We start from the raw sequence: 21,596 nt of genomic DNA, 5'->3' as shown, positions 1-21,596 counted from the left end.
GATAAATAAAACTACATAAAAATTTAAAACTTTTGTACTTTTTTTATATTTAATCTTTTCACGTGTATACATCTCTCAGATTATTTTTGATCATAGCCAAAAAGTTATTATGCACAAAAATATTTAATTACTCATCCCACCATCACAACATAATTATTTTCATCATAACCTCTAATTTTAGGTGTATCTATATAAGGGAAATTATGGTACATGCAAGTCGATATTTTTGTTTTATATTTCCATTTATAGTATGTATTTTTGTCATCATAACAACTGTAATGAAGTGAACAAAGAAACAGAAATAACGGCCTAGTGGTTGGGTCTTTTTAATCATGTATCTGATAAAGGAATTGCATCTACTGTATATAAAGAAACATTGCAACTCAACAATAAAAAGACAAATAACAAATTTAAAAATTGACATTGAATTGACATTTCCCCAAAGAAGATATACCAATGACTAACCGGCATTTAAAAGATGTTTAACATTATTAGTCACCAGGGAGATTATATCCAAACAACAATGACATGCTACTTCACATCTACTAGGATGAAAAGACAGATAAGAACAAGCATTTGCAAGGATGTCGAGAAATTTGGAATCCTCAGACATTGCTGATGGAAATATACAAAGCTGTTGATGTTTTGGAAAACAGTTTTCCAGTTTCTCAAAAAGTTAAACATAGAGTTGCCATATGACCTAGCAATTTTACTCCAAAGTACACACTCAAAAGAATTGAAAACATATGCCAATACAGAAATTTGAACATAAATGTTAATAAGCAGCATTATTCATAATAGCCAAAAGTGCGAAAACAACACAAATTCCTGTCAATCTATGAATAGATAAGTGAAATAGGATATATTCATACAATGGAATATTATTTGGCCTTAAGAAGGAATGCAATTCTCATATTTGCTACAACATGGATGAACCTTGAACACATTGTGATAAATTAAAGAAACCAGACAAAAGGACTAGGACTATGTATTACATGATTCTACTTATATGAAATGTCCAGAACAGGCAAATCCATAAAGACATAAACTTAGATTAGCATCTTTAGGAACCATAAGAAGGGAGGAATGGGGAATGACTGCTAATGTGTGATGGGTTTCTTTTGGGGGTGATGAAAATGCTCTGGAATTAGATGATGATAGTTGTACCACTTCATTAATATTCAACACATGTACATTTTAAAATAATGCAAGTGAATTGTACACTTTAAAATTAATAATTTTAACAATAAATAAACTCTTAAAAAATGCCAGCATTGGGCACTACTCCAGACTCATGAAATCAGAAGTTCTAAAGGTAAGTTGATTGTTAATTATTTTGGCAGCTCTTACATAAAAACAAAAGGTTACAAGTAGTTCACTTCCTCATAGCCAAATGTATAGGACTCCTAGCTCCATAATTACTTTGAGACATTTCTTTTCTATATGAAGATTATTTTTTAAGTATTTGTTTAAATTCCAGTTAGTTAACATACAGTGTAATATTACTTTCAGGTGTTTGACATAGGGATCGAACACTTCCATACAACACCATGTGCTCGTCACAGCAAGTGCATACCTTACCCCATCACCTATTTCACCTACTCCCCCCCCCACTTCCCCTATGGTAACCATCAGTTTGTTCTCTATTATTAAAAACCTGTTTCTTGGTTTGCCTCTCTCTTTCTTATTTTTCCTTTGCTTGTTTGTTTTGTTTGTTAAAATCTACACTGAGTGAAATCATATGGTATTTGTCTTTCTCTGACTGACTTATTTCGCTTAGCATAATACTCTCTAGCTCCATCCATGTCATTGCAAATGGCAACATTTCAGCCCAAGTGTCCATCCACTGATTAATGCATAAAGAAGATTTAGTGAGATGTGATGTGATATATATATATATATATATATATATATTTCACATATATAATTTATATATTATAAATATACTTCATATATTACATGTATAATGGAATATTACTCAGCCATAAAAAAGATTGCTGTTTTCATTTTAAGGGAGAAAGGGCTATAAATGCTCAAAAATGTTCAATTACTCACCATTCCACCATTATAACACATTATTTTCATTTTAACATTCCTTTCAATCCTTAACCTTTTCCATATAAGGGATGTTATGATACAAATTTTTTATGTTTTCATTATTACATGATTATAATGTAATAAAATTAAATAAATTATCCAGTGCTAATTAAGGTAACAATACTTCAATGATAAAGATAATGCTAAAACTAGAATCTCAGTACACACAAATTTTCTTTCTGCTATTGACTTTTTTTTTTTTAAGACTATCTTCCAGAAGTGGGAATTTGGGGCTTTAGCATTTGTATGGTATTCCACTCTGCTTTTCAGAAAAGGTAGCACTAATTTTGTTTTAATGTTCGTTTGTTTATTTTTAGGGGGAGGGAGCAGCAGAGGGAAAGGGAAAGAGAGAATCCCAAGCACTGACACTGCAGAGCCCAATGCAGGGCTTGATCTCACGAACCACGAGATCATGACCTGAGTGGAAAGTGACCCAAGTGGTCACTTAACTGACTGAGCAACCCAGGCACCCCAAGGATGATACTAATTTATGTTGGTGCTTATGTAAATTTTTTTTTCACACTTCACAAGTGTGTCATTTTATTATGGCGAACATTTTTTTTTTTGCAAGTTTAATGTTATAACAGTGTTTAAAGGTCAAATCTCTATTCTTTGTTGTGTTGTTGTTGTTTACACAGGAGTGAAGTTAGGCCCTCCTACAGTGTTACTCATCTAGTGCCAGATGATAATATGCAACCACAATAGTAGGTTAATTAAACTAGCAGTACTCCAGAATAATTTTTAATACCATCTGTTTGGGGAATCATCACAGCTGAACCTTCCAACCTACATACTACATTCACAAAACCTTCATTAATGGGCCACATTAAATTTATTTCACAGCCACCCTGTGACATTCACAGAGTAGTTCTGAGTAAAGTTATAAAAACTGTAAGGATCGATATATCCTATAAATGATCCCTTCCCACTTAGTGGCCCTCTTTTCTCCTCACTCTATTTTTTATCTTCATTTTTTTTATTATCACCAAATAATACATATTTATTATAACACAAAAAATAATGCAAAAATATATAAATCTTTAAAATCATTTATCCATCCCTGTTATTCAGTCAAACCCCGACTTTATGATAACCAATATTAACAGTCTAGTGTGTATCTTTCAATTGTTTCCTTATGTTCATGCAAACATATATTGAAATGTTTAACATCTTTTCTTTTTCCTCTATGACTCCTGGGACTCTCATAATCATTCCACAAGTTCCCACTAAAAAATGTCCTCCATTTTTTAAATTTACATGAATGACTAACCACTTAAGATATTAATCTCCCAGTAATAATTATTGTTAACAGGCCAAAAAGCTGTAAATAGAAATTAAATTCTGACAGCAGAATTGCAAGCATCAGTCAGTGGAAAAAAGAAGATTGTGGACAGTTGGACTCGTGGAAGGGGCACTATGTAGCCTTCCTAAACCTCAGAAATATCTTTGAGTTCTTAGCCTTTCTTACATGTAAGGCAGTCTTTAAGCAATTCTTATTCGTTAAGCATACACGATCTGGAAAGTTTCAGTTTACAGAAAGATGTTGATATAATCTCACATTCACATACATACATAGACATGTACCCAGTTACTCTTTCATCCATTGCAGAATATACTAGTCCTTGCATGTTGCTGAAGAGCTATACACGCTCATCAATGAAAAGTGTCTGTTGTTTATGCGTTGACTTTTTATATGAGGACAAACCAGGTGGAAAATAACATGTAATGTATTAAACAATAAAGATGATTATGAAATAATAGAAAATAATGAGGAAAGAATGAGGTAACACAACAGCAATGTTTAGGCAACTCCTCTCACCCCAACTGCCCCAGGTAATATGTGGGAGAAAGGAATGCAGGCAATATCTAAGGTTTGCTTTTGTCTGGATCTTTGAAGTTCACACCTGCTTGTTATACCTCTATTCATTGAGCTGTAGAGCTTAATTGAAGCACTTACTGGGATTAGAGAAAATATAAAACTTAACTAGACTACAATATTAATATAAAATATTAAGTTTTCCTGTAATAAAATCAAAATTTCAAAATACCATTGGAAAAAAATACCATAGTTCTAGAAACTGTAATAGAGACAGTTTAAGTATTGAAATAAAATCTTACCAAGTGTCATGGGAACATTGTTTAGAAACTCTCAAGATAGATAATCTCAGAAGAGAAATGATTAACATTTCAAACATTCCTCTAGAAATATTTTTATTTATATTTCTTTGGAGAAGAGAGACTTCATGAGACTATTATTGTGCCCACATAAAATCAACATGAATTCTTGACATAAAAGGTAGCTGAGTTCACTTTGGTTATGCATGTTTACATTCTAAATACTGAAGCAACATTTCAGCACTAAGAGTCTATGATTTAATTTTGTGAATTACTTTGTGTATTATTTCTCTAAAATATTATTGGGTGTTTCAATCTTGCATCCATGTTCTTATCTCTCTTGCTTAACACAAACCTATTCTGTTTTAAGGAAACTAGTAGAAATCTTAGTCAAGTAGGAAAGCCAAGGATGAAGACAAGAGAAACAGTACAAAAACCCAGGTTTGAGGGATGAAGTAAGATCCAAGACATTAAAAGTGTTCATGAAATTAGCAGCTGAGGATTTTGGAAATAAGTAGGAAGAACACAAACCAGAATAGGGTAATAGTTAATATTGGTGATCCAGAGCATTACAAAAGAGGCAGAAGAAGGATTTTATTGTCTGGCAGCTAACCGCCCTGGGATGGACCTTCAAGGTTAACATAGCTATAAAACTGGATTTCTATGTTAGATTAGGGCACTATTTGTGAATATCCACTATTAGGCTTACTCGACCTAATATTTTACAGTCATTAGCATATTAAAAATTGATTTATTATGTAATCTTTGGAAATGGGACACAAAGTATGTCGTAGAGGTAAAGGTTAGAGCCAGAAGATAAATCAAACATACATAAAGTGAGATACCTAAAATCTGGTACCTGGCAATTCCTGGGGCAGCATAAGGCAATTGGTATCTCAAAGGACAAAATGCAGACATGATTAAAGTTATCTTATACTGAGCATAAATATATATTTTACTCAATGTAGATAATAATAAATTTTCTTGAATATTTTTAGAAGTGAAAATGGTCTTAATAAAAATCTCATCAGATTATAAGAAGAATTAGGGAAAATAATATTTTTAAAACATGAACAAATTTTCTAATATTTTTTTAAATCAGGTGTCAGATTTAAATATATCCTCATATTTTTGGAACATATCATAAAGGTTTTAAATATCATGAATTGTTTTCCAAACAAAACAAATAAAAATATGCAGATAATCTAGTATAATTCTGCCTAAAATTAGTGAGTTCATGATTTGATGAAATATAAAATTCAACTAGAAGATACATGTCCACTGTCTTTATGCACAAAATTATTATGAGCATTAATGCTTCACAGGAGATATAAAAAACCATTATTTCCTGATAAAATACATGTCATTATCTAAATTTTAATTTATTCTGATCCATGGGAGGGAAATGAACACCCAGAGGCCGATGAAGAATTACAACAATTAGAAATGTTAAAGTTTTGACATGGTTATTAGATTTTAGACAATAATGAATGGACCACTATGATGACAAGTATGATTTGTTTAATTTCTGAAGCAAAATAAATATTAATTATACAGTTCAATTTTTAAAATTGTTAAATATTTCTAGTTTTGATAAGCTAAAAAGCCTGCATATCTGAAATTACAATTTCTTAAGTTTAAAAGATTATTTCAAGAAATTCAGCTGTATAGCCTTTAAGAAAATAAGTTAACAAGAATTGCAGTTTAATATGGTTAATAAATAAACTGTATTTATCATACCAAGGAACTACCTTGTCACGCCTAGGAGCAGATCTCAGTGAACTGATCTGAAGTACTAAAAAGCAGTTGGTTCTTTTATAAAGGTAAACACTGCCCTTGACACTGCCTTAAGCTATTTGCTTAAAACTCCTCCTCTTCACAGTTAGGTCTAAGTAAGCCATAACTAACCCTTGTTCCCATTATCACAATTAGAGACATTCGATGTAGTGAAAAGGGCACTGAAAGGAAATATTGGAGAAACACCTCAGTGCAGGTCATTGCTTATTATAAGTTTTCTGTAATGCTTTGGTCACATCACCTAAATCTTCAAGTCCGATTGTTTTCATCTCAACAGTGAGTGAATTGGGTAACAGAATCTATTCATATTCTTCTAGCCTAACTGATAATGTACTAACTAATGAAAAATAACTGTGATAGACTGCTACTTGATTTAATACTCTATCATACATTGATGCTCTAATAAATCAACCAAGACAGTTGGTAGTAGATACAGTGTAACGTAAGACGTATGCTTAAACTTTAATAGTTGTTTAGTATATTTTAACTATATTCAACTGTCAGCTTTTGTTAGAAATATATAGCCCTAAACTTTTTTTTTTTAATATCTAAGACAGAGGTTAAAAACCAACAACCAATGAGTTAAACCTCTTTAGCAGTTGATGTCCAGTGTTCCCTGTGCTTAAAAGAAAGAATACATCTTTTTTTTTTAAGTTAAGAAACCTATGATTTAAATATCTGAATATCTAATTTCTTTTTTAAAAAAATGGAAGATTTAGGAACACTGGTCCACTCATTAGTGGAGAGAAACAATTGCCTGTTGGTGACTAGCTGGGGCCCTTTGACGGGGCGCCCATTTCAGCCCCCCCCCCCCCCAGTCTCACTTTCTCACTTACTTTGTAGGCTTTTGTTTTTTAAATCTAAATCTCTCTATTTCAGAGATTCATCAAAGGACTAACTGAGTTGTGAAAATAAAATGAGACTTGGTCGACAGAGAGCATTTCTTTGGGGAGAACTATTCTTCAGGATTTTGAGCAGAATTCTTGAAATCAGTAACAGTGACTATTACCTTTTGCTATTTGCCACCAAGAAACATATCCTCCTAGTAGTGTGCCATCAAAATGTCTTCCCCCAAATATGTGCAAACAAAAGGGAGTCTGCCTATTTTTTTAAAATTTGTTGGCTAGAATATACACCCAAGCCGCATACAGTTTTGAATTGTAGCTGTAAAAAATTAGCTGCGTGAACAGGAACCAAGAGACAGACTGTGCACTATATTTCCTGCTCATATGTTGTCTCAGCTGTTTTGCACTTTACAGTTTCAGCTGAAGAATGTCCATTTATCACGTAATGCTAATCAGTTATCATTCTACTCTACATTTTGTACAAAACGTTGCTGGGAAGTCTGTTCTGGATTTGATGGATAGCCAGAATGGGACAGCACATAACCAAAAAAGGCATAAATACTCACAGATGTCTGGTCATACAGATGAGTTAAAATCAAAGAAAATTAGAGCTGGGTAAGACAGACGTGATCATAGAGCACATCAGGGGAGCATAAACTTGCTTTTTCTTCACCTTTCTCATCCAAATGGGCTTTCTTCTCATTAAAATAAATATTCAAACCAGAAGGTCTTTCATTTGTTTCCTTAAACTAGTAGGTTTTCCCCCAAAATGTAAACCCTGCATCAAGAAGACAAAAAGCAGAAATCCTTTTTATTACCAAGGACTTCCAAAAGCTGTCCAAATCTAAATTAGAGCATATGGTGCAAACTCCCCCTTCTTATATCCTTCAATATTCCCTACACCACCCCCTCATCCCACTATTGTTCTGGTTTGGGAAATCTGTTTATATTTTCTTATTCGAGAGCCACTGAATAAAAGTCATTTTTGCTGTGCACACTAATTGGCTAGCTAAAAGCAGTAATTTTCTGTTTTCTTATTTCATCAATGGTTTTGTATTTTTGTCAAGCAAAATCTGATTATTACAAATGTTTCTCACATATTAATTTTTATTGTTGAATATTATTATTCTCATATGTTGTTATCTGTGTGTCAGCCTTTTGTTTGTTTATTCCAGTGGTGTCCTTTTCACATTGCTTACCAACCATTACTCTTATAGCCACCTATGAAACTATTCCACATTAACTAGACTCAACCAGATCTTATTTCTGTATGTTTATTACTTTTGTCTATAAAAATAAGTATTGTTGTTTTCTTTTGTATTCCTTTCATGAGTAAAAATTTAAAACTAAAGAATAGCTGTTCTTTATTGTTTTGTTTATTTTTGAGAGAGAGAGAGCCTGCACACACGCGCACGCACACATGCATGCACGTGTGCATGTGCGCTCATGCATGGGGGAGGGCCCGAGAGAGAGGGGGACAGATGATCCAAAGCAGGCTCTGTGCTGACAGCAGCGAGCCCCGTTCTGGCTGCCAGCAGCGAGTCCCACGCAGGGCTTGAACTCAAGAACCATGAGATTATGACCTGAGCCAAAGTTGGGGGCTCAACTGACTGAGCCACCCAGGAGCCCAGGAATGGCTATTCTTTAGTTAGAAGACAACAGTGGTTTTTTTTTCTTTGGCATCGTCCTGTCACATTAAAATACTTCAAAATGCAAGGTAGATAGATTTTATTTGGATATTCTGTCATACAGTTAATTTTCAGTTCACCCATAAATATAAAGTTGGCCCTCTTGAAGTTGTATTGTTTTTTTTTCCATTTTTGATTGACTTATAATATTTAACTAAATAGAAGATAACTTTAAAGTACTGCACCAATTTGTCTAACAAATGTCAAAAATGCCAAGATTTCAAATCAAGTGATGACGGCAATCCAAGGAAAAGGTTTGGTGATTAGGGGAGTTCTGCAGATTGAACTCCTCACACTAGATTTTTTAAAGCTTTTTTGTCTTTAAATGTTTTATTTATTTCTGAGACAGAGAGAGACAGAGCATGAGTGGGGGAGGGACAGAGAGAGAGGGGGACACAGAAGCAGAAGCAGGCTCTAGGCTCTGAGCTGTCAGCACAGAGCCCGACGTGGGGCTCAAACTCACAAACCGTGAGATCATGGCCTGAGGTGAAGTCGGACACTTAACCGACTGAGCAACCCAGGCACCCCCTCACACTAGATTTTTAAAGGGCAGTTTGGTAACTTCCATAGGCCATTAATAAAAACCAAGGTAAGTGTTGTGACAGAGAATTCTCAAAGTAATCATCCACTTCAAATTGATGTCTTCAGAAATAATTTCTAAGAATAGATTTTCTAATATAAATTTCTCTATGTTTTATTTTAAGTGCGAATTGCTAGCAGGAAATTGACTTTAATTTATATGAGTATACTATCTTTCCAAAAACAAACGAGAACATCACATTATTAAGCAGAAAAAATGCACCATTCCTCAATTGAAGCAGCCCATTTCTCACATATATAACCACTAATTCTATTTCTATTTTTAATAGAATTGTACAGTTGTTGCCAATACATTTGCTAAATGAGTTAGTAAATAAAAACCAGTCCCCCCTCTTTTAAATTCAAATATCTAAAAAAAGATAAAGGGGAAATTATAAATTATAAAATGCTGACGTCATGTTCTACGTGGTAGTAGCAAACAAGAAACATAGCAAATGGAAAAGAATCATATAAAAATCTAAAATAAAAAAAATTAGACTCATCTTTTCAAAATTTAAAATAATCATTTGATGATTTACATATATAACTCTAAGACATAGCCTGCTTCATTTATCCATCTAAAATTTTTATTTATTCAGTACACAAATATTGAGTAACTCATGTCTAATTCACTAACATGTGAAAACATGTTATTAGGACCTAGTATCCTAGAGTCAAGGCAAATTAATTTTAGCTTGATTTAAAGCCACAGAGAATATACCTTATTGTTCCCTGTTTGAGAAAGAATAGGTTTGGAGCAATCAATAATATAAATTCAAGATCAGTATTAATTCACTAGACCTGGATATGTGACCAATAAAGCCTAGCAACACAATTTCTTATGCATAAAGGAGTGCAGTTAACTTCATTTGTCAAAACTTGGAGGAAAAATAGATACCCCCAATGCTTCATAATAATGGTTTTTACTGTTTTGACAAACTTCTTAAATGTATTAATTCATCATTAATTTTGTTCACCAATGTTTATGGGACACCTAAAATATGGCATGTTTCTGTGCTAGCTGTGACAAATAAGTATAAAGATACAACAAACTACAGAGAAAGACAGAAAACAGGCAATGTCAGTATAAAGTGATGAATTAAGGGAGGCATCCCAGAGAAGATGGGGGGGTGGGGAGGGGCTATGCTTAGGGACTTCAGGATTTATCCTGAATGCAATAGGAAGGCACTGAGGGTATATAAGCTAGGAAGAAATTTAATATATTTTGTATTCTTAAAAGATCACTCTTAAAGTTTGAAAAAATGGAAAATCTAATAGAAAAACATAAGACTAATGCAAGAAGACCAGTTGGAAGATTCTTTCCAGAAATAAGATGAAAAAGAATTAGTGTCTGGAACTAAGGCCATGATTATAAGGATGGAAAGAAGTGATTTGATAGGAAGTAAGAGATAGAAAAGATATGCTAAAGTGATCAATTTGATGTTGAGGTCGGTGAAGAGATTAGAACTGGCATTGAGGAATCTGCACATGATTCAAATTCACCCTATGCAAGACTCATTCATTTCCATGAATAGTCATCACATATATTTATAATTTCTACCAAATTTTTATACCAAAAATTATCTTACTAATGTGATATATAATTTATTCCTCCTCCAAATTCAGATATTGGTCTACATTTATGCATTCATTCAGTTATTAACTTGTGAAGCATTTATTAAGAATTTTCTGAGTGTTCCACACTGTATTAAGATAAATAGGACATAACCTGCTGAAAAGAGATAGAAGAATGGAGGGAAAAGCATGAGCAATTGTGACTAGAGGGGCCACATGTACAATGAACTAAAATAATGTAGTAGATTAGAACTGAAATTGAAAGGAAATATGATGCAGAAAGGAGCTGCTTGAGAGACCATACTGAGACCTCTATTCAATACATTACTTACTATTAATCTAAGAAAAACTGGTAAACTTAAAAATTTTAAACAGGAAGAAAAGTAGTCCCATTACTATATTTGTGTTTTGAAAAGGTTATTCTGACTGTGGTGTCAAAAAATGGATTCGGGTTGCTAGGATATAAATAGGAGAGTGCTTTTTTAGGAGATATATTTAATGGTAATTAACAGCAGGATGATGAAATGAAAGATGCGGAGAGAAATAGATGAAGATATTTAGGAGATAAAAGCTACAAAGCTTGGGAAAAATGTAAAAGGAGGGACAAGGGGAGTATATAGATTTCTATCTTATTCTGTGGATAAAAGTACCATTCATTGAGTAGGTAACATTAGAAGGGAGGCAATTTCATTTGGGGAAATGAAACTTCACATTTCTAAGGTTCCTTTGAAATCTACAATATGAAAAGTCTTCCAGACAATTGGATATGCATGTGTGTTCCAAATAGATTGGTATGCCAGACCTGAAAAAGGTAAGTGATTCTATTTTCCCTGTACAGTGGAAGATAATGGAGCAGGAATGGAGCAGAAAACAAAGGAAGGTGGAGTTTGTGAAGGGTAAAAAAGTAAGTTTTTAAATAGTTGGATGACTGAATTGGCGAGAGAAATCTAATAAGGTTGACAGTCATTGTGGACGTAAGTATCACGCACTTCTAGTGGAATTTGTTTTCACTGGAATTTCTCTTTCCATGCTGGGATATAGACAACATATAGCTGGGTTCATCCATAGTAGGGGAGTTGTCACACAGGTACGGTTTTAAAAAAAATGAGAAACAAGACATTTGGTATATTTGTAAGAGTACAAATGAAATTATGAACCATGGAATTTAATTTGGATAAGGAGATAAATGAAGAAGAAACCTGACATATTGGGGAAAAAATAGAGTTATAAATGTTTTCTCATGATTCTGAGAAAGAGTTAAACTGGCAGTCGTAGAATATGCAAGGTGGAAAAGAGTGAAATCACACACTTAATTGTGAGGATAATGCATGTATAGGTGATGATACGGTTTAAAGTGTGAATGTGGAAGAGAGAAACCAAAGAAAACAAAGAAATGCATAGAGAAAACAGATTATTGGAGGGTGAGACATTGAGGGTGGCTTTGGAATTATTAAAGATGAGAACAAGTCTTGTAAATAAGGAGCTTACATTTTTGCTAAATAAAGAAGAATAATCAGGTCAGAGATTGTCAGTAACCAAGAGAAAAACATGATAGTAGAAGCTTGATTTCCAAAGGTGCAAGAATGAGTAGAAGGGTGTTATGAACTGAATTGTCCCACTCCCGTCACTAATTCATATGCTGAAGCCCTAATTACCAGTACCTCAGAATGTAACTGTATCTGGACATAAGGATGTTAAAGAGACAATTAAGGTTAAATGAGGTCTTTAGAGTAGGTCTTAATTCAATATGACTGGTGTCATAAGAAGCAGCAATTAGGTCACAGATGCCCACAGAGAGAAGATGATATGACGATCCAGGGAGAAGACAGCCATTAATACGTCAAGGAGAGTGGCCTCAGAAGAAACAACTCTCCTGACACATTGATCTGGCACTTCTAGCCTCCAGAACCATAACAATAAATTTCTGTTGTTTAAGCTGCTCAGTCTGTGTTACTTTGTTATGGCAGCAAAGGAATATAGAAGAATTCGAGGAAGAATGGCCGGGAAGCAGCAATAGAGAGCTGCCAACCCCTATTCTTGGCCCTGAGTTCATGGAATATCGTAAAAGAAATTACACCTACTTAAAAGAACTACAGAGAAAATTAGTTCTCAATAGGGGAAATGACCCTCAATATGAGTACCTTTCTATTTCCAATAACTAGAACTCAATTCCAAGAAAGAAAGCAATCAAAAGAAATCAAACTCTCCTCACATCTGAGGTCAGGATATAAGCTGGTGTGCATCAACACTTCTAATAGACACTGCTAAGTACAAACTAAGTAGTTTAATTAAGTGCACTCTTTAGATCAATCCAGATTTAGATAGCCAGTTTAGATAGCAGCTGGTCTGGCATAGAATGAGAGAAAACCAACAATCTCCATCTTTCACATTTCTTCTATTTTCATACTGACTAAATCATGGGATACATTTAAAACAAACAAAAAATGTGTTACACATTCTCAATAAGAATAATGGGAAAGGGAAATAAAAGTGAATGCAGACACACTAATTGACCTGTGGAAAGACAAATGTTCTTAGGGGAAAGGAATTCTTAGATGCCAAGCTAGACAGACATGAAAAGCAAACAATGAAATACCAATTACAAATATTTTTAAAGAAGATTATAAAAAAAGTTAAGATATCTTAATTGTTTTCTTAGACCATGTGCCCAGGATTGAAGAAGATTTAATAGAATGTGGAAAGATTTCATAAAGTAAATTGAACTGATTTCCCAAGAGGAAGACAAGATGAAGAAAATATTTAGGCTGTCCTGAAAAGAAAGAGTTAATAATTGATGCAGTTGGGGAACTTATTCTTCATGAATGGCTCAATTTCTTTAGATGTGAATATATTTGAAAAAGAAAGCTAGAAAGATCAGATAAGAATACTTCAGAAACCATTTAGTAGTTTCAAAGGAATCAAGTTATTGTACCTGGGAAGGCGGTTCTGCCCTGTGTTTAGGGAAGGTGAAAAGAAAATTCAGGTAAGATTAAATCGACAAAATAAAAAAAAAAAAAAAGAAAGAAAAGAAAAGAAAAAAAGAAAGAAAAGAAAAGAAAAAAAGCCAGATGAAATCTTATAAAGTCTTTTATAAAAATCTATCTCCTGTGTGAAAATGCCACAATCAGGAAGAGGGTAGTGGGAAAGTGTTTCATTCTGTTTTATGTTGTTTGTTTGTTTGTTTGTTTGTTTGTTTGTTTAAATTAACAGATGATTTGGAGAGACCTCCTAGTCCTTGGCTCTTGAAGAAACTGAGGCAAAATATAGAAGAGTATGCTCAGGGAATAAATATCTAAACCTGAAACAAACAAACAAAATAATAAAAAATAAATTCTACCAGCAATATGTGTTCTTCCTATCAAAAACAGAAAAGAAACATGTGCAATTGAAAAGTAGTTATTTTTTTTTTAATTTGAGCTTTTGGGAGGATTGGGGTTAATCGGGAAAACTGAAGAGTTAAGAAAAGGAACCTTGGCTTTAGAAAGTAAAGGAAGTCGAAAGTGTTTTCCTCATTTCTCTGAAATGACTCATAAAAGATACTATGGCTTGGAAAATTAAAAACTCTGAAAGGAAGCACAATATGTGGAGCAGCCAAAAAAAGGTATTTTTTCATCCCCTGAGTTGCTGAACATGTAAGTTTAGAAATGTCAATAGCAGCACCTGAAATTCAGATATCTATTAACAATGGCTCTCTCATTCATTCAGTGAGGATCCCAGAAGAAAGTCTTCTCAGAAGGTAGCAGTGATAGTCACTATAGCACAGAACAAAAAAAAAAAAAAATAGGGCATCCCATCTGTGTTGAAAAAATACAGACAAAAGCCTAAGTTTGGTCATGTGTGGAATTAAGGCAATTGATGTCAGCGGACTTGACTGCTACAAATGGAGAGTGCCCTATTTACAGTGTAGGTAGAAGCTCTAACACCAGGAAGCGCTGGCAATAAAGCCAGCTTTGGAGTGGGAAAGTGATGCAGAACGGTTTTTATTTCCTATTCACCCATGGGAATTTCGGAACAGTGAAAAAACACAACAGTTTGGAGATGAGCATTTATTCCCTTTCGGAATGGGAGAAGGTTTAGCATATAAACGAGACCTCTGTTGCTGAAAGGGTTAATCGGTATGCACGAATTCAGGGTTTAACAGCTTTGAAATTTAATTTCTCTAATTATGAGGGGAATTTTAATTTTATATTATGATTTCTCTCTGAAAATGTAATAGTGAGGTTTTTTTTTTTTTATGTTTATTTATTTTTGAGACAGAGAGAGACAGAGCATGAACGGGGGAGGGGCAGAGAGAGAGGGAGACACAGAATCGGAAACAGGCGCCAGGCTCTGAGCCATCAGCCCAGAGCCCGACGCGGGGCTCGAACTCACGGACCGCGAGATCGTGTAATAGTGAGGTTTAAGTCATGTTGCCAATGGCCCTTTTACATGGTATACATTGGATTTATTTCTGGGCTCTCAAGTTTTCTGGGGGAGCAAGACAGGTAGTAGGACTTCAAAAGCTGAAATATTTAATCCAATGGGGGTTAAATGTTCACCTAATATATAATACTTTTTGAATTGATATAATTAGTCTTATTAAGTTCTGTTTCAAAACTTCTGAAAAGTAGACTAGACCTGTTACCCACTTTTGTGTTCTCAATACATACATTTCTTATTTATATTTATATGTATCTATTTGCAACAGGAAAAAAAAATACTGGAAGAGAATGGACATCTTTGAGGATGTGCTTCTCTAGACCTTGGACATTCACTGGTATTTCAACATGGATTATGTGAAATTAAGTAGTCAATATCAAAGTATTTTTATAATCTCAGAAAGACAAGGAAAGGTATGTAGAACAAGTCAATTTATAAAAGGGCAAGAAAACTGAATGTTGGCTAGTCCTCGGTGAAGAAGAAAGAACTAAAAAGGAGATATGTGGTGGTGTTAGGAGAAGCTTAACTATTGTTAAGCTCTTATTGTTATTATTATTATTATTATTATTAATTTGCCTATGTCCCAATTTTTCTTGGTAGCTAGGCTTACCATGTAAGTCTTGCAACATTCACAGTAACCCTTAACAAGCCAGAATGAAGAGAATGGACTCCTGGTATGAAAATAATAAGCTGATATAGCTCTAACCTATATATCCCACACTAGTAGTAAAATTATGTAAATTGATGTCTTGCTTTTGTACCTGTTACTGGAATGGAGCATCCAATTCCTGGCATTTTTCTGATATCCAAAGTTAGCACATGTCACATCTGCAGGCAGTTTCAACAATAAAACAACATCAAGTAATGTAATTACTGCATTAAAAAAAAACTGAAAGAGGGGTGCCTGGGTGGCTCAATCAGTTGAGCGTCTGACTTCTGCTCAGGTCATGATCTCATGGTCTGTGAGTTCAAGCCCTGTGTCGTGCTCTGTGCTGACAGCTCAGAGCCTGGAGCCTGCTTCAGATTCTGTGTCTCCCTCTCTTTCTGCCCCTTCCTTGCTCATGCTCTGTCTCTCTCTGTCTCAAAAATAAATAAAAACATTAAATTTTTTTTAATAAAAAAAGCTGAAAGATACAATTTAAAATCTTACAAAAGCAAATAAAACGTAAAAAAAAAAAAACTGTCCCACCCAATTACTAACTTCTTCTTACAGTTATGTTCTCCTTCCCTGTTTGTATCTTACTATCAAAAAAAGTTCTATTATCTAGGGGTTCCTGGGGTGACTCGGTAGGTTAAGCATCCAACTTCGGCTCAGGTCATGATTCGTGTTTTTTGAGTTCCACCCCGCGCATCAGAGTCAGAGCCTGGAGACTGCTTCGTATTCTGTCTCCCTCTCTCTCTGCCCCTCCCCTGCTTGCTCTCTCTCTCAAAAATAAACATTAAAAGATTTTAATAAAAAAAGTTATATACCTAAAACTCAAAGCAAACTTAAACTATGTACTTGTAACTAAAAGCTAGCCTTTCACTTCCTGTGACTTCCATATTTTATGCATTTTCCTTTTTTAACAAGTGGCTTTCATTTGTGCTAAATGACTAAAATTAAGCTCTCATTATAAATCACTTGGTGTGTGTGTGTGTGTGTGTGTGTGTGTGTGTGTGTTTAATTTAATGCATAGAGTAGTACTGGGTATGTAAGATAAAATATTCTGTTCATCACAAGGCTTTTAAAAGCCACTGGCTCTAGAGTAAATGTTTAATACTTTTGTCTATATGGCAAATAACTTTGACTAGTGTTAATAAATGTTATAAATATCTTCTCATGAACTAGTCTTTAAATCTGCTTTACCATTCCAAATTGTCCAGATATGCAAAGGATTTCTTATTTGGAATATAATACTGGGTAACTATCAAGCTGCCTATGATGTAGCCAAAAAATACAAATAGTTCCACTTACCAAGGCCTCTCTTGAGGATTTTAAAGACCACAATTTGCTGCCTTCTAATTCTGGATTTCTGGCATAAAAATAAGACAACTTTGGAATGAGGGGGGTTTATAATCTATCTGTAAGGCTATTGCCAGAAAATAAAGCATATTCAATTTCATTTAACATTCAAAGTGGCATTGCTTTATGAGAAATTTAGTCTTATGAAATTATATGGCAATGTTTTGTTGAGTTTGAATCCTGTAGGAAGAGATCATTGCACTATACATTCATTTGTCTAATTGAATATTTTCCACTGACAGTCAAACTAAGATTATATTATTTGGCCAACAGCCAGATATAAACTTTTGAAGTATTGTGTCACATTCAGAACCCTCCAAGATTGCACTAAACTTATGAAGCCGAGTCTTGCAAGACTGACATGGGCTCAGGAAATCCACTGCTGAAACTTAATGACCTGTAGTAACTTCTGTGTTCTCAAAATATGAGCTACGTGAGTCTGGACAAAGCTATTTGCTGTATCAGGAAAATATTGTTAGAAGTACATTCCAATAATTAAAAGAAAGTCTGAATTTTTCTCTTAGATGCATATTCCTGAACCACAAAAACATACTCATTGTACATACACATATCCATACCCATATGATGGGTGGAGTGTTACATGTGGTGACGTCAAAATATCTGTGTGTTTGATTCATCATATATTTTAAAGTATGCGATACACACACACATATTATATATATATATATATATATATATATATATATATATACACTCACACACACACATATATATAAGCATGTACAAGCATAGATAATTCTGGATAGATACACTAGAACACTAGAAATCATTACATAAAAAGTACTCTGAGAAGTGTGACTGGGGAGTTGGGGATTTAAGAGAGAAAATTTCATTTTTCACCATATGCTTCTCTGAACTATTAATTTCATTTTGAGCAGCAATAACAATTTTATAATTTTAAAAGCTAGTTATAAATATTTACATCTGAGATTAAAGAAAAGATGTTATTAATCTTGACTTTAGATAAATATACAATTAATTTTCTATAAAAATCAAGAAAAATTAATTCCCAATAAAAATTTGTCATATTTACAGATTGAAACGTGCTCAACAAGAAATTCAGTCTGATTTTTTTTATGTTGCATATACACCCTTAATACAGATGTAGCTCTTTTTCAAAATTTTATTTGAATTTTATAGGCTATTTAACCCAGAGAGCACAGACTCACACAAACAGACATACTAATGACAATGTTCTCCTGCTCTAGCTAATTTAGCCATCTTTTCTAACAGTGACGTAGTTACTTTTGATCAACACTGGAACTTTCATCCCTTGCAGAAGACTCACAAATGAATTAATGAGGGATCTCCAAGATCAAATTATTTTAAGTAGTCTAAGGACTATTACCATAAGAATCTGGCACAAGAGGGATAAATATGGTCTGCATTGGGCTACAACCGGTGAATTCCAGCAATCTCAAATACTTTCCTAAAATACCCTGAAGGGTAGGGTGCAGACAGAAGTCAGAGGGGTGTGCCATTATTTCATGGAATATGCTGTTTGCTTTAAGAGGCCAGTGAAGGACATAAAAATGATTTCCCTTCAGATAATCTGTGAAGAGATTGTCCAAAGTACAGTGACAAGAATTGAAGAAGTGATACCTCATGAAGGCAAGGAAACCAGACTCCATCATGATCCTTTGCCACAAGGTTATAGTCCACCAAAACTCAACCTGGAAACTAACTCTTTTGGTAGACCCCAGAATCTCTGTATCAGGCTGGTGGTTGACTCTGTGATTAGAACATTATTTCCAACTAACAAGACTACAAATTTATGAACTTTGTTTTTTTGTTTTTTCAGAGAATCCCCATATAAACCTTATCTCCCTCCTCACGGTTTCCCCTATTGTTAACATTATGCATACTGTGGTACATTTGTTACAATTGATGAATAAATACCGATACATTATCATTAGCTAAAGTCCACAGTTTACATTAGGATTCACTCTGTGCTGTAGTTTGATGGGTTTTGACAAATGCATGATGTCATTTATCTACCATTACAGTATCATACAGAATAGTTTCACTGCCCTAAAAATCATCTGCGCTGCACCTATCCACTCTCCCCTTCTCCCTCTTTCCTCCAAACCTCTGGCAATCACTGATCTTTTTACTGTATCTGTAGTTTTACTTTCCCCAGAGTGTCAGGCAGTTGGAATCATACCGTATGTAACCTTTTTAGACTGGCTTCTTTCCCTCTGCAAATATGCATTTAAGCTTTCTGTGTCTTTTTATGGCTTAATAACTCATTTCGTTTTATCGCTGAATAATATTCAATTGTATGGCTTTGCCACAGTTTGTTTATGCATTCAGTTTTAGAAGGACATCGTGGTTCCTTGCAGATATGTGCACTTTTAATAAGTACAATTATCTTTCTGCCAGCCCTTCTCTGAGTTTAACTGGTGTTTCAAGTGGGTGATCCACAGCTACATTATTCTTTCTTCCTGCCTTTTCTTGGGAAACTGAGTTATAAAAGATGTAGCTTTAGTTTCTCACATCCAATATTGCCTGTGTTTACATTATCCTTTCTGTTTTTTGGCACCTTCTGAATGAAACGGTATCGCAGGATACACTTGGTGCTCCACAGACCACTTCCTGCATCTTAACACTTTATAGTCTATGCCTGAAATGGGGGTAGATCTGCTCCTAAAAGTATTTCATGGAAAGAAATAGAATTCCTAATATTACCTTTGGCTTTACAGATTTAGATGCATCATCCATCTATGCTCATGGAAACCATAAAGACGCGTCTTAAACTTGGAGATCTTAAATCAGGAGTGTAGAATTTGGACCCCAAAAATTCTGGGAGGGAGAAATAGAAAAAAAGAAACAGCATAAACTTCAAGTTTCTCATACAGATCTTAAATAAAAGAAGTTTGGAGCTAATAGCCCTGTGCAGAAAGTGGATCAGATGATATTACTTATTTACTCTTTAAGGAATATATATGAAACAAGCACATATTTTAGCACCAGCCAAGTTCCTTAATAGGTAAGATTCTTTTTGAAGGTATAGACCATTGTTAATATTGCTCTAGATATTTTATTAATATTAATATAAGTACTAAAATAATATTTACTAATTTTCTATGCAAATTAATTTATTAAGACATTTTTAAATTATTTTCATAAGTAAAGTTATATATTAATAGTAATGTCTTCATATCTGAATATTAAGACATTATTATAACTTTAAGTTTTTGTGTATATCTAACCTCTAATTTGAAATTTCTCACAGGATGATGTCAGAGAATTCATTTAATAAATATTGATGACTTATTTATCCTTTTGGTCTTGCATTTAAAATCTGCCAAGCAAGTAACAATGGCTTATATTTGCAAACTGAAAATTTCCAATTGTCAGGAAATCACAAAAATATTTATCTGTTCATATCTTACTTTTGTATAGTATAACTCAATAATGGGCAATTAGAGACAAAAAAAAAAAAAACCCACTACAACACTGGGGAAAAGGCTGTGGTAGGCAGAATACACACACACACACACACACACACACACACACACACACACACACTCCACCCAAATAAGTGATAAAATCTTAATTCCTTGAACCTATGAACATGATACCTTGTATGGCAGTAGGGACCTTGTAGATGTGATTAAGTTAAGGATCTTGGAAAGGGGAGAGTAGGGATGCCTGGATGGCACAGTTGGCTAAGCATCTAACTTCAGCTCAGGTCATGATCTCAGTTTGTAAGTTTGAGCCTCGTGTAGGGCTCTGTGCTGACAGCGTGGAGCCTGGAGCCTGGAGCCTGCTTCGGATTCTGTGTCTCCTTCTCTCTTTCTGCTCCTACTCCACTCACACTGTCTCTCTCTCTGAAAAAATAAATAAACAATTTTAAAAAAGAAAAAAAAGAGAGAGTATACTGGTTTATACAGGTAGGCGCAATAAAATCACAAGAGTCCTTATCGTAGGGAGGCAAAGGGTCATAGTTTAGAAGGGAAGTGTGAAGATGGAATCATAGATGAGAATGATTGGGTCACAAGCCAAGGAATGTAGATAGCTTCTAGAAGCTTCAAAAAGCAAGGAATATATTCTCTAACGTCTCCAGGAGAGCTCAGCCATTAATTTTAGTTCTCAGCAATTAATTTTAGTCCCGTAAGACCCATTTTGAATTCTGGCCACCAGAACCGTAAGATAGTAAACGTGTTATTTTAAGCCACTGAATTTATGGTAATTTGTTATAGCAGCAACAGAAAACTAATAACAAAGAATAACAGCTTCTGCCAGTTATCTCCTTGTTTCCTCTCAGAATCATGGTCTACTCTATTTCTAGCTCTTTTTTCTCCAGCTTCTAAAGAAAGGTAGCCAACTAAAGGATGGGTGGGTGACTAGAGACTGGGAGAAAGGAAGGAACCAAAGGACTCTACTCTCTGATTAAGGAGAGTTCCTTCCAGGGCATTCCTCCTCTATGATGCTAGCATCTTGCAGGATGGTTCA

The 21,596-nt window shown here is 34.3% G+C and overlaps 1 long non-coding RNA gene across 2 annotated transcripts in view; it reads right to left on the bottom strand.

Annotated features, from left to right (window-relative positions):
* Positions 1-20,860, bottom strand: part of LOC109499454 — a 60,960-nt gene extending 40,100 nt beyond the window's left edge. The window contains exons 1-3 of one of the 2 annotated variants that reach the window (XR_006597070.1): positions 20,723-20,860; positions 19,827-19,940; positions 7,421-7,632 (exon numbers count right to left, since the gene is read on the bottom strand). This is a non-coding gene — a long non-coding RNA (uncharacterized LOC109499454). The remainder of the gene's footprint in view (positions 1-7,420; positions 7,633-19,826; positions 19,941-20,722) is intronic. The other variant, XR_002156729.3, reaches the window with a different exon arrangement.
* Positions 20,861-21,596: the final 736 nt, after the last annotated feature.

The sequence above is a fragment of the Felis catus genome, chromosome B1 (genome assembly GCF_018350175.1).
Source record: "Felis catus isolate Fca126 chromosome B1, F.catus_Fca126_mat1.0, whole genome shotgun sequence".
NCBI lineage: Eukaryota > Metazoa > Chordata > Mammalia > Carnivora > Felidae > Felis > Felis catus.
This window is presented reverse-complemented; position numbering and strand designations above follow the sequence as displayed.